Source organism: Varroa jacobsoni, unplaced genomic scaffold, assembly GCF_002532875.2.
Source record: "Varroa jacobsoni isolate VJ856 unplaced genomic scaffold, vjacob_1.0 scaffold_457, whole genome shotgun sequence".
NCBI lineage: Eukaryota > Metazoa > Arthropoda > Arachnida > Mesostigmata > Varroidae > Varroa > Varroa jacobsoni.
In genome coordinates, this window is record NW_019213359.1 from 48,912 (window position 1) to 61,875 (window position 12,964).

Consider the following 12,964-nt stretch of genomic DNA (forward strand, 5'->3'; position numbering starts at 1 on the left):
AATGTCGTCAGATTTTACCAATGCCATTAGAAACTATTAATGCCCTTACACGGCCCTCCTCCGTTTGTAAACATTGCGGTTTACGCTCGGACAATCCTTACTCAGTCTAAAATGGTGAACAATAAAAGCATTACCGTAGCTGACCGATCTATCCCGATCACCATCACCAAACCAACAAGTGACTACGAATAAGTAGTTAATCGCGCACGGAAATCGATCAGAAATCACCTACTGACATAGTCGCTGTTAGCAGGAATAGCCGTCGCAGAAGCAGTCACAAAATAGATGACTGAAGGTTTTGCCGACAACCCGCGGAGCAGATCTAACATTTAGCTCGGACGACTCTCTCACGTGACACAGCTACTCAGTATTGAACCACATGGCTCAAAGATCCATACGTTGCCGCTGCCAAATAGTGCAGACAGCGACATAGGTCAGCACAGCCGGGAACACTACGAAGGATTCAAAAGCTGGATATCGCACTGTAAGTGTTAATTTAACATATACGATCGCCACGGTAGTCATGTGTACAGTAACGGTAATCCCTATCGACTTCTAAGGCCCGTCTTTCGTTAAGACGGTCGCTATCCACTCGCATTTGACATGCATTGGTAAAATCCTCAGGTTCCAAGCCGGGGGTCCTTGCAAACAGGATTTGTGTGTTATGAACACGAACAGCGTTAAAGAGAAATGAAGATATTTGAGCCGATGACCGACGACTTGTCGCTCCATTTTGGGCTTCGGGTTTGCTAGCTGCAAAAGCTTGTGGGGCAACAGCCTAAGCTCAGCAAGTCAGTCTGTGTGCGCGGAAAAAAACAGGCAAAAATCAGTATAGCATTCGTCAAAAATAGAACATGGCTTCTACTGTTTCCATGCAGTAAAAGCCGTATCTCATAGTTATAGTCGTCCATATGTTACTCAGTGGTAAAGGCTCTGTAAGCTCCGGCTCCATAACCGCACACTTCGTGACATTGCAAAATACGCCTTGTCTGAGCTATGATCTGTCCGCTGAATCCCATATGATTATGTTGCGGCAACGGTCAGTTAGAGCTAGCATCCGTGCTCCTGTTTGAGCGATCTATCTTCTGAGAGCATTTTGCTACAAGTCGTTCAAGCTGCGTTAGGGACCAAAAAAAGAAAAATAGAATAGTTGCTAAAATAAAAAGTCTGACATATCCGGGGGCATAAGACTAAAAAAAAGATGAAGCAACTAGATAGAAAAATACAATTAAAACGAGTAAACTATTGGCTGGCGTTGAATGTATAGTTGAGTAAGCCGTCGTAGAGAAATTCAATCAAATCTTTCTCGTTTTCGTTGAAACTCCATAGAATATACATGCTGAAAGAAGTGTAAAGACGAAATTTACTAAGATATAAAAATCAGTAACTCATTTACATAGTACTACTGTATTATAATCGTTTTTTTTATGATAAGAAAAAAAGTTCACAAAATTTGTGATCTTTACCAGAAACATTTGGGGCAGAGACATTGGTAGTGAAATCCAAGGACCGGAGACCAAGAGCACGAGCCCGTAGGGCCAATGAACAACGAAGGCAGAGAATTTAAATACAAAGCAAATCTTGTGCCATTTGCAAACATGTGTTTGCATCCATGTAATTGAACACTGAACAGCTACCTAGGGTCGAAATTTTGCACTAGCTCCTTTTCATTATTAGTTCTTGATCCCTCTATTTTTAATATCACAGCTCCTGGCATCTCAAAAAGCGTTTGTTTAGTTAATCGACGCTGGAAGAAAACCGATCCTTATTTATCTGTATTGCTTTTAGCTTGACCATAGCATCCTAGCCAATAGAATGTTGAGCCACAAGAATCGCATGCCATCCTTACAGGCTACGTTTACCTATGACAAAAAGCCGTCATATTAATTTTCACGAGTGTGCAGAACCGCCAACGCTGAAGTGCTTGTAATATAGATTTATCACTGTCATCGCTGTTGGCTATTGTGAGTGTATATTTGTCTGAAGCAGAGTCCATAGATCGTATTCTGTTGCTTGTTTTGTTCCTCAGATCGCATCGACTCACCTGCTCCAGATGGTTCCAAGTTTCATTCGATGCTTTTTACGTCGGAGAAGCTCACAGTCTTGATTTTTCTCAATGGCTACTTTGAACGACACAAAACAGGATTCAGCTTCGAAAGGACAAAAGAGAGAAGGAGGAAACAGACCCAAAATTGTATCAATGAATACCAAATAAGTTAATGCTGCCAAAATGCTAATTTTAGTACCAGTCATCGCTCCGCTAGACAGCCATTTGATCATACGGTCTTTTCTTTTACTCTTTCGATGTCATCTTGCTCGTGTTGTCGTTTGGTTATGTTCAAATGTTTCTGCGCCCCATTATCGCCGCGATAGATACGGGGGCAGGCTTTTAATATCCGCTCACTAACAGAAGCTGAACAATATTGATTGCAGCGAAAAAGAACACGGAAATCCACAATAGCCTGCCTGCCTGCCTGCCTATTGTCTATTGCGAATTGCTTTTAGTTCATCGGCTAAGTTCAAGATGGAGAATCAAGGTTCATCGTAATTCAGCGTAATCACTATCGTTGTTTTCGTCGTAGATATCGTCGTCGACCATAAGGTGTTGACCAGGAGTAGGGTAAGCGGAACGTACGTAACACGCAAAACCGAAACACAAGACTATGGAGAACTTATTCTATGAGCCATGAAAAAATTAAGTAACAAAGACGTCAAGAAAGGACATAGTCACAATTTGCACTTAGATAAACATAGTTGAACACTGCAATGAAATCCAACGGATAACTCGCAAATGTTGGAAACCTTGCTTTAAACTTTAATTAATGCGCTGAATGGTATATGGTCGTCAAAACGTTCCATTAGATTGGATTTTGTAGTAGGCTCGAAATTTCGTACTCCATATCAGTTTTAATAGTCCATTGGTTTTCATTAAAGAAACTTCGTAACAAGGATACTTGACCTCAATATAATTCAGGAAGGTAAAGGTTACACTTACATTTTAGAAACGTCGTTGTCCAAATATACTGCAAAGCTCTTCCGGCAGCATCTCATGAAGCCGCGAAATTAAAAAGGAAAAAATTTAAAAACGTACATTCTGAAAAACGTAGCTTCCTTCCAGTTGAAATCATTCAGTGCTCTCTAAGCCGTTGATTAAACAGGTTTTTATGGCTATTTAAGGGTACGGGGCTGTACGACTTGGACTAAGTAAAACGAAGCGAATATTGTGAAGATCGTTGGCTGATTAGTGGCAATTATTAGATAAGTTCAAGTTGCCCTTACATCGGTTTATTTAATTGCATACATACATGTCCTCCGCATATGTACATTACTATGTTAAGTATAGGAACATTGTGCTTACTATGGTGCCCATTGCCTCATATAAAGCTGAATACTGTATAAATTATTACAGTTGCTTGTACAATATCTACGAGAGCAATAGTTGAAGTTTATTGAGTGTAATATTAAGTCAGTTCCATTGTCTTCAAATAAAGAGCCCATGAACATGTGTCTTATACCCGGTCTGGTAGATAAGTGGATGTGTGTGCGCATATACGCGAGACGATGAATATATATATTCGCGTAACAGCACCTGCCTGGCCCGTGCCACCTGCTTAGAACGCCCGAAAAGGGAATGCTTTAAGGGCATGAATGATGCAGTGAAGAACTTGAATGAGTCTAGTGCCCAAGTGATTGGCCAAATGGGTGATCTTTACACAATTCAATGGGCATGTGGGGCCAACAGAGAACGACGCGTACAAGAAACGATACTGTAAAAGCGCCCGTAACGCCACCAGCAGCAGCTGCAGAAACCAAAAGCCGTCATTGCGTATAATCGCAACCCCTAACCAGCGTCTCTATCATTAGCTTTAGACTATATAGCTACGATCATCACAAAAATAAAGGGAGATGACTTGTCCGTCTTTCATTGCTTCTGCTGCTGTTATTGATGATCTGACCAGCACTTCTTCTGCTGAAGGTGCTGCTGTTGTAGATCGGCCATTGGGTCAAGCGATACCATACACTGCCCATTTAACACTTCTTATTAGTGCTATTCTGCCCCGTTGTTTAGCGGCTTCACGAGGACCCTTTGGGAAAAGATATTTTCACCCCGCTGCTGGTTCGATAGCAGCCGGTTCGGTGCAGCTAGAGTCATTAGCAAGCTGTTGGCTTACGAAGCAGAGACAATGACTTAGCAACGCCCGTCGAACGTCTCCATAAGGCCCGTGTGGCTTCATTAACCAAAAGAAAGAAACGTTATGGTTAAAAGGGCTTCGATTGATGCGAAAACGGTACCGCCCCAGGAAACCTGCGATTACAAAACATCCTGACTTGGGTGTACAGGTTGCGTATGAGAGAATACGACGGACACCAAGCTCAATAGGAAATTCTGACAGAATAGGCAGGCAAACTAAGTTCTAAGATGATACCGGTACAGCTCCTAAGTAACGTTTACATTTATCCGAAAATACTGCCCTACGGAAACAATCGTATTGCAGTTAGCCTATTTCAACTATACCCTATAGTTAGAAGGACTAACTATTTATTTTATTCGACGGTATACGTAACACTAATCAATTAAGCGAACCTAAACTTCTATGAAAAGTTACGTCAACTGCAAAGCGGTGGCACCAATTAATAATTATGAGTTTATAGATGTTTTTGTTCGGTAATGGTTCTAGACGTTCCTAACTTTACATCGAAGAATCGAAGTTCTGCTTCTTCTCCACGAATATTTTTAAGGGCAGTGATGCCATTTAGTTCAATATATCAGATTTTTTTATTTATCAGTGAGTATCTAGTAAGTATAAATTAACAATTTCGAATCATACCCTTTGTTGGAAAGGATAGAGAATACTCCAATAAAAAGATATCGAGTCCACAAATTTTTCCAATACAAGCAATCAAAGCGTAATCCACTGACTAGCTGGAAGTTTTGCCTCTGTATTTCGTAAGCAATATTTCAACATGTCGAAACCCGCCTAGCGATTCACTCGTTATGTTAAAAGTTGCCCTACCTGTCATTGTCTATGTGGCACTCGACCCATTTTATGTGGGTTTTGGGCATTTGCTTTTAGTGCATGACAGCGAAGTCGACGTTTTTTTGTTCTAGGAAATCTAACATCTGTTGGGCTAGTTGCAACAAATATTGCTGCTCAAGACTTCCTAGTATCTGATTCAATTGTGTATCGTAACTACGAAAACTGACTCTGAGGCTATATGAATTTTCGTGTGGTGGTCTATGCCTTCATCACATTGTGAGTCTGCAAGTATTAGTAATTTCATTTTAATATCTTAATAAGTTTAATTATTGACGTTGTTAAATTACCACCATTGTTTAACAAGCGCTATATGCTTAAAACCCAGGGCTTTGAAGCAGTAATTCTGTGGTCCATTTCTTCGAACTCGACCCCAAGATCCGATTCCTTCTACGTCATCTCTGTGTTGTACTTACAGCCAATGGTTTGCCATTACCGCTGTGGTTCATTAAAGGACTTGATTAAAAATAACAAATGACTAGCGTTGGACACCCGCCGAGAAGTCGGCGACACTCACTCCCTAGAAAAAGTGACGCAGCAAATAGACTGGGAAGCATCCTTTACTGACCTATAATGTTGATGTCTATGTAACAATAAACACGAAAAAAATCAAAGTAACCCATTATATTTAACGACGTTTTTTTCGAAGTATATATTACCATATATAATTATCAATCTGATATATGATTTACCCTCCATACCACTTTTCCAATATCTATGAAAACGCATCTATGTGGGATAAATTTACCTTTGTTGAAATGACGGTACCTATTCAGCGGCTCGATCGATACGCGCAGCAGCTCGTTACAACGGCTTACAATGACCCATAGGATTCAATGTTCATTTTATCCTGATTCCGATTTTGTATCGCCGACAGGGTTCGTTTGATTATAACTTAAACCTAATTCATGAAAATATTTTACGCTATAGACTGGGTGAAATCCGCATTCAATAAACTGTTAATTATATAAAATAATTTATTTTATTCCAGATATTTGCTATTAATGTGGAATACGCTTTAATATAGTTACCAGCATTATTATCTTCAGTAATTGCAGATATACCTCTTATGCCGTACATATATAGTAAGTGTACCTTATCTCAAGATATATTTTAATAGTTACATCCTCAATGGAATTTTGTTGTGTAAAAACGGCGGTATTATTAGAACATTATTGGAACCTCGTGCATTCATGCATGAGAACCTTTAATGTGGATCATAGTGGTAACGATTTTGGTTCTGTTAACGACCATACACCTCTGCCGCACAAACCATTGCCAGAAACTGTGAGCAATAGTAACGGAGCAACGTTTATTATTTTCAATTCCCAAAGGAAATCGACAAAAACGAGCTTTAATATAGCAAGTTATAAATGTTAGTACATCCAGATACGCGCAGGCGACCATTAGCAGGAGTTAAGAACCCTCCGGATCAAGTACGTGTAACTTTATTAGATATGATATAAGTTCAGTGCCTGGCCAACAGCGACAGCTACCCCGGACCATCAGTGGTATCCCGGTTTTTCCTGGAAGTTACACAAATGCGGTATTATGGTAATCGTACTTGTATTAAAAGTAATGCCGAAGTGCCTTGTGGCCAGCGCGCAGTAAACGTCGACTTCATTTGATGTTTTCACGCTTTTTCGAGCTTGGTTCCAAGCTAAAAGCATTAAATACATTTACACAGTCCACACTCGGCCAGCATGCAGCGTCGTTTGCACAAGGTGATCTGCACAATACAAAAAGACAATAGACCTCCCTACTGCTTGATCCAGCAGAAACTCGTCAAGTCGTTGAAAACTTTCGTTGCGGTCGTTGCGACCCCTGCTAGGGGGTAGCCGTCAAGGTACTATAGAAAACCTACGAGTAAACCGATATGAAAATAAGCAAACCACTGGCCCCACTCATCGCTTGTTATAGCTACCAACTAGGCCATTGTACCATATTACTGTATGGTAATGGTTTAAAACTATCAAATGGTGTATTAATATACGTCACTGAACTGTGATAGAACCAAACAATTCTTTTTGCTAGTCTCCAACTGCGGACGCTGCTGATACTGGATTGGAGGTGTTTGGATCTTGTTCTACGATAACAAATACGACTGTTATTTCGTCACTCGCGAACGAAACGGAAACAAGCACAGTTTCTCTAAATTCAGCTTTAGTATTTGTGATTCATTGTCAAGTCACCTTCACCGTAGTGGCACCTCGTTAAGCCACACTTCCGTCTAAAAAGTCACAAGCATATGTTTCTAGGGCTTGCTATCAGTTGACAGTCACGAGACCTTTGTATCCATTTGTCCTGAACATGTATGTATCTAGCCGTACGCGTGTATTTAGTCCAAAAGATATCATGGTCCATTCTAAGCCATTGGCCGTCTTTCGGTCAGGACAATATGGTACATGGATATTACCTTCAAGGAAATGAGGCTGCATTAGCTAACCGTGAATATACCTTCTTACGATTATACATAACGAACACGGCATTGAAAAAGGTAGACAACAACGTGCGTGAATAGCTTATCATAGATATATACCCACTATTAAAGCACACTACTGAAGCCATATATTAACATGCGAAACATATGCATAACTATTTTAGGGTACGTTACTCTCTACCATTGAGAGAACTGTTGCTAATTTTAGCTAAGTAGTAGCCGTATTTATATATGCACATATATATAGTATGGCGGCTGTAGATTGGTATCTCATTCATTTAACGCCCCTAGACACCATGTCCTCTTCAACTATTCAGAGCCTTTAAGTTATTGCATTTTATTACGTGATCGAAAACATGACGTAGATGAAATCATTGACGTTAATTTTAGGCCTGGCTTATGATACGACCAACTTGGTATCACACAAATGGGTAGATAACTTTAAGTTACCTATAACAACACAAATTGAACCCTCTAACCGGGATTTTGCGGTCGCTGGGCTTACATGTTTGTTTAATAATTTCCCATCTTTCAACATAGAATTTCTATCTGAACACCCTGAGTGTCGTTTAAGCGCCTTTTACAAGCTTCGACATGTGATAGGATACTTTTCGGAATATCCGTCGGGTAATAATCGTAAATGGCTACTTAGTCCATAGCTGTTTAAAGATGGTGCTTTCCAAGCTGGGTGCTGCTTCGAATCCTATCGAAGTCGAATCCTATTATAGTTCAGTGACCACTAACCAGAAGAGAATCTGCTAATGTTTCCCTGTTAGTTTGTTCTGTTAATGGCTGTCAGCAAACGTTACCGTACGTATCAATGAGTGCGGGTAAAGCCTGTTAAAGATTATGCCGAAAATCTGGCAAACTGAGAGTAGAGTCTTGCGGCAACTCATTAATTTTTCAAAGCCATTTTGGACATCTTAGTTAAAGATCGTTGCTGTTATTCAACAACGGCTAGGCCCCTTTATTTTGTCTGCGTCCAGCTTCTATCGCGTACGTGAGGGTTCAGTTAGACGCGAAAGAACAGTCAGATCAAACCGTCATACGCCCTATACTCGCATACAGCAACCGAAAAGATGTTGGCGGTCACTTTTTTGCTAAGCAAACTTAAACTGAGCGCCCATAGTACTACCTTACGAGCTTTACCCAAACGCCAACGAGAAAAAAGGTCTTTCACGAGTCCAAATAGGACTGAACACAATTGCCCCTTGGGTCCTTTTCATCGTTAACAAACAAGACGAGTTTATCTGCTTGGCAGCACGGTGTCCACTGAGCTCCGCTTTACTCCTAAAAAAACTTCATGTCATAATAGCTATTGAGGTGAGCGATAACGAGAGAACGATGATGCCAGCTTATACAGCGAGCAATAGCGAGAAACAACAGTAGAGAAGGCCACCACAATGCCGCTAGCCAATGCGCGCTATAGTTCATAGTGGTGACAGGCAGATGAAGAAATCAGTAACACACGTATATATATATATATATATATGTGGCAAGCTACTATGCGACGTTTCGTGAACTAATAAACCTGCTGGTTTTTGGTGAATTATCAGGACCAACGAGCTGCTTTTATTGAATTTGGAGGCTTTAAGTATCGTAAAATGGTAGAGAAAAGCTTAAAAAAATGCATTGCAGTTCACTTATTAACAAAGACAACGTTTTTCTATGTTAATGAAGACACCCCCCCCCCCCCCCAATAAACAAATACTATATTAGTGTAAGATAAAGCCATAGATTAAATAAAATGTCACTCACTTATCAGTAAACAGACCCGTATGCGCCTATAGAGGAAATTATGATATTATCTTAATGTTTCCCCATGGCAACATATAAATTTTATCATTTTTTTATGAACGTTCTTTAATGAAACTTTATGCGATGTTGTACAATACATATTCACACATCCTAATATACACAATATTTTTACTTCTCATCATGCTCCGACTGTAGGAACGTTCTAGGTGACATGTTGCATGCTGTGCACTATATCCCGCCGACTAACACACCTTTGAATAGGAACTCAGTGCCTCTACCCAGATTGTGTTCAACAATCGATTCCGCTAGTTACAATGCTTAGAGATTTTATAACTTATATGAGCCTAATTATCAGTTAGTCGCAATTGTAAGTTCCTTTTGCCATGACCAGAAATCATCACGTACTACGTTAGTATTTTTTAGCAGCTCACTGAATTCCACCACTAGTGATGTCGCCTAACCTATAGATGTTCGTTCGGCACTGACCCCTTACAAGCACTGAACTTTATAAGATTCATTCATATCTAATACGTGTATATGCGATTTCGAAGTACTCTTTACTGACGGTCTTTACTAGCAACACAGTCAATGGTGTGCCTAAAAAAGTGGACAGCTCTTACTTCCGTTCCCATTATATTGATGGAGAGCTCGTTGTAATAACGGGGTCTGAGCGATATTCAGTGTATTTACTATTTTTTACTCCGCGGCGTCAATTGAGCGCTAAAAAGCCAAGACTGCTTGGCTGTCCCTTTGATACCTGTCTATAGCATTTTCGTGCGCGTTGCTACCTCTCCCATACACAGCCTTTACTATAAACTTGTCTGTAAGAGAAAAGACGCCAGCTTTAGATGCCGACGAATATGTGCCATTACAATAAAAGTAAGTGGCGACATAGAACGAGTTGTTTCTGCTGAGCTGCTTCCCGTACGCTTGTGCTAGCTAATAAAAAAGAAATCGATTATAACGTATCATACCTGGAAGCCCTGACACAACTATTTAACGCATATCATTAAAGATTGCCGCGTGATGAGACACGATGCCGTCCACCCAAACAGGCCGTCACACAATATTAGATTGGTACGAGGCGCTTTCCAATTCTACGATGTTGTCAACTGCACATAGAGCTATCGGCTCTGGTCAGCGAACACCTTATCGTGAAGTTTTGACGAAACACCACACATCTTCTACAGCGGAGAAAAATAGACGAGTATATGGATGAATTTTTTAATGATCTGTCAACCAGTAGATTTGTGCGCTTTTCGCTCACTCCGTATGTCTCTTCATGCTTCCAACGGCTGTATAATAGACCTCGGACCGAACCAGGTTGTCGGCTTCGTCCGGATCATCTGCAACGCTTCGGTCTCCATTTTGCTCATTGAAGAAAGGACAGACACACTGCATCACTCAGTCGCTTCGTGCCTGCCCGCTCGAATGCTAATGCGTTTACCGTTCAATCTTCAGGGCAGGGACGAAGACGCGAGTAAGGATACCAAGACATTTTAAGTGTCGCTGTCTTCTTTTGCAGCGGCCGTCTTTCGTGTTTCTTTTCACTCACTTCATTTTGTTCTGTGTGTGTGCTCGCTCGTGACTGTGGCACTGATCGTAACGGTGGTGGTGTTGCATTGTTTTTTCACAAAAGTTTTCCATTACATCGTCACCTTTTCGAATTTTCCCTGGTGCCAGCTAAGGTAGTTACTATACAGATGCTTTGATAGCTGTCCGTCTTATCTGCGGTATATGACGATCAGTGGCGGCGTCGGAACGGACACAACTTCCGTTCAATGGACATTTGCTTGGTCATCGTTCATCCGTTTAAATGATAAAACTTGCTACCCTAGACAAGAAAGCATCTCAGAGCGTGAGCATGAAATAACGCCGCTTAGATATGTTCACGATAGGACAGTATTGGACAGTATACGATGGCGGCTAGAGAAGCCACGAGGACCGCTGGCCGCGCGGCATTCGGATCGATTTTTAAAATTTTGACGCAGCCTGCCAAGCTTACGAGTCGAGTTCAGCCCTAGAAATGTTCCGTCATGCCGTACAGAAAAAAGCGTCAACATCTCTAACGTATGAGTCAATATGTCCTACAGATACATTCAGCAGTAATGACATCTATATGGTACAGTCATGTGGTCAGTTGAAAAGCATAAATAAAGACAGCGAGCGAGAGAAACGGTTAGAGAGATCGTGATTTTTTTTTTTTGCTATAAAGTAGCATAGATGCGCGGCTCGTTTCTTAGATGTTGAAAAGAAAGAACATTGATCACTAGTTAAGAGGGTCTGTCGACTTTTGCCAACCAAAACTGTTTAGACCTTGCGAACCGTACGGGGGATTAGCGTGGTAGGTCGTATAACCTATCTTACTTCTAGGTTCCTGGAAAGATTGAACCCCCGGCGCTTCGGCATTCTATAAGTCTATGTTATTACCTAATCGGCGCTTTGCGTTTTGTATATATCATATTGTCACGTATAGCGTAAAAGTCTCATATTAGATTGCGCGTCAATATAACTAGGCCACCTTTCGATTTTCTTGCTTTTCAGGTAGGAGCCAGGATGATTGTCTCGAATTCTACAGTGCCTGCTTATTGGCTACAGTGACCTGCGTATTATTAGGAAATCTCAGCCAAGCTTCCTTATATACTCGCTGTTAGCCCACTGATATGAAATATCGTTGTTACTTACGTTGCAGTACCGCCTGGGCTAGGGAAGATTGGCTGATATGTTATACTTGTCCAACTAGCATGTTCGTCTGGTGCGTTCGGCCCGTCGAAGTAAGCGAGAACCGAACGAAAAAAAAAGGGGAATGTTTTGTTAAGGGTTTTCTCTATTAGGAGTACAGGAGCTGCACGTTTTTCTTCGCTAATCATAAACAATATGTTTACTCCTGGGATATTTTTGTTATAATTGTGCTTACCTGAAAAAATCAGTTGTTGCTGTTATTTAGATAAAACTGAAAAATTGCAAAAAATGGTAGTAAGCCTGAATTCGAAGAAAGGCACGTTGCCATATCCCACCGTATTCATGGATGATAAATGTCCTTGTCAATACACCATAAAAATGAGAAAGATATTGACGCAGATGTATATTGTGAGGTACGAGAGTCACGTCCTTCATACTAGGTAGGTTTACTTGCAAAGAATATGCATGTAGCTGTGAGAAACTGCGGTGACCAAAATTGATTTCAATGGCACATGTACGGTCACTCTCATATCTGGTGTGCTCTCAAATAAAAAACCAGAAGTGTACCTATTAAGTTGTATATAATTTTCAATTACACAGGTAAGGTGGAGTCGCAAGATACGGAAACTGATCCTAAATCAAATAGCGAAACATATGGCCACACCACAATACATTGCACGGTGCCACAAGCTTATCGAATCTGGCAACGGTTTTTCCAAGAGACAACTGAAGCTTTCACCATTAAGGCATGTTCTTTTTGGGCAGATGTAAATGACCAATGCTTCCTAGACGCAAGAGTACCCATTAAATACACATTAGACAAATGTGTCAATAAAAACTCAGCCCTATCGTTTTTACGACCAGGAATTTTACTTTGAAACCTATCTGCCATAAGTAAACAAAGCCATAATTTACCTGCAGCATAAAGCCTCATGGCACTATTATTTACTTGTGAGTGAAGCTAAATATACCTATAGAAGCAAAGTGCTCGACAAAAAAGTTCGGACTAAAGTAAGGCCATAGTCTTTCCCATTATTATATAGTACAA

The 12,964-nt window shown here is 40.7% G+C and overlaps 1 long non-coding RNA gene across 2 annotated transcripts; it reads left to right on the plus strand.

Moving 5' to 3' along the window:
- The first annotated feature begins 41 nt into the window (after positions 1-41).
- LOC111260596 (uncharacterized) lies at positions 42-12,749 on the plus strand. Of its 2 annotated transcripts, XR_002680431.2 has the most exons (4): positions 42-484; positions 2,434-2,620; positions 11,779-12,008; positions 12,517-12,749. It is a non-coding gene; the product is annotated as an uncharacterized LOC111260596 (long non-coding RNA). The 2 variants fall into 2 exon arrangements; XR_002680430.2 differs by lacking the exon at positions 12,517-12,749 and having other exon boundaries at positions 11,779-12,506.
- The last annotated feature ends 215 nt before the right edge of the window (positions 12,750-12,964 follow it).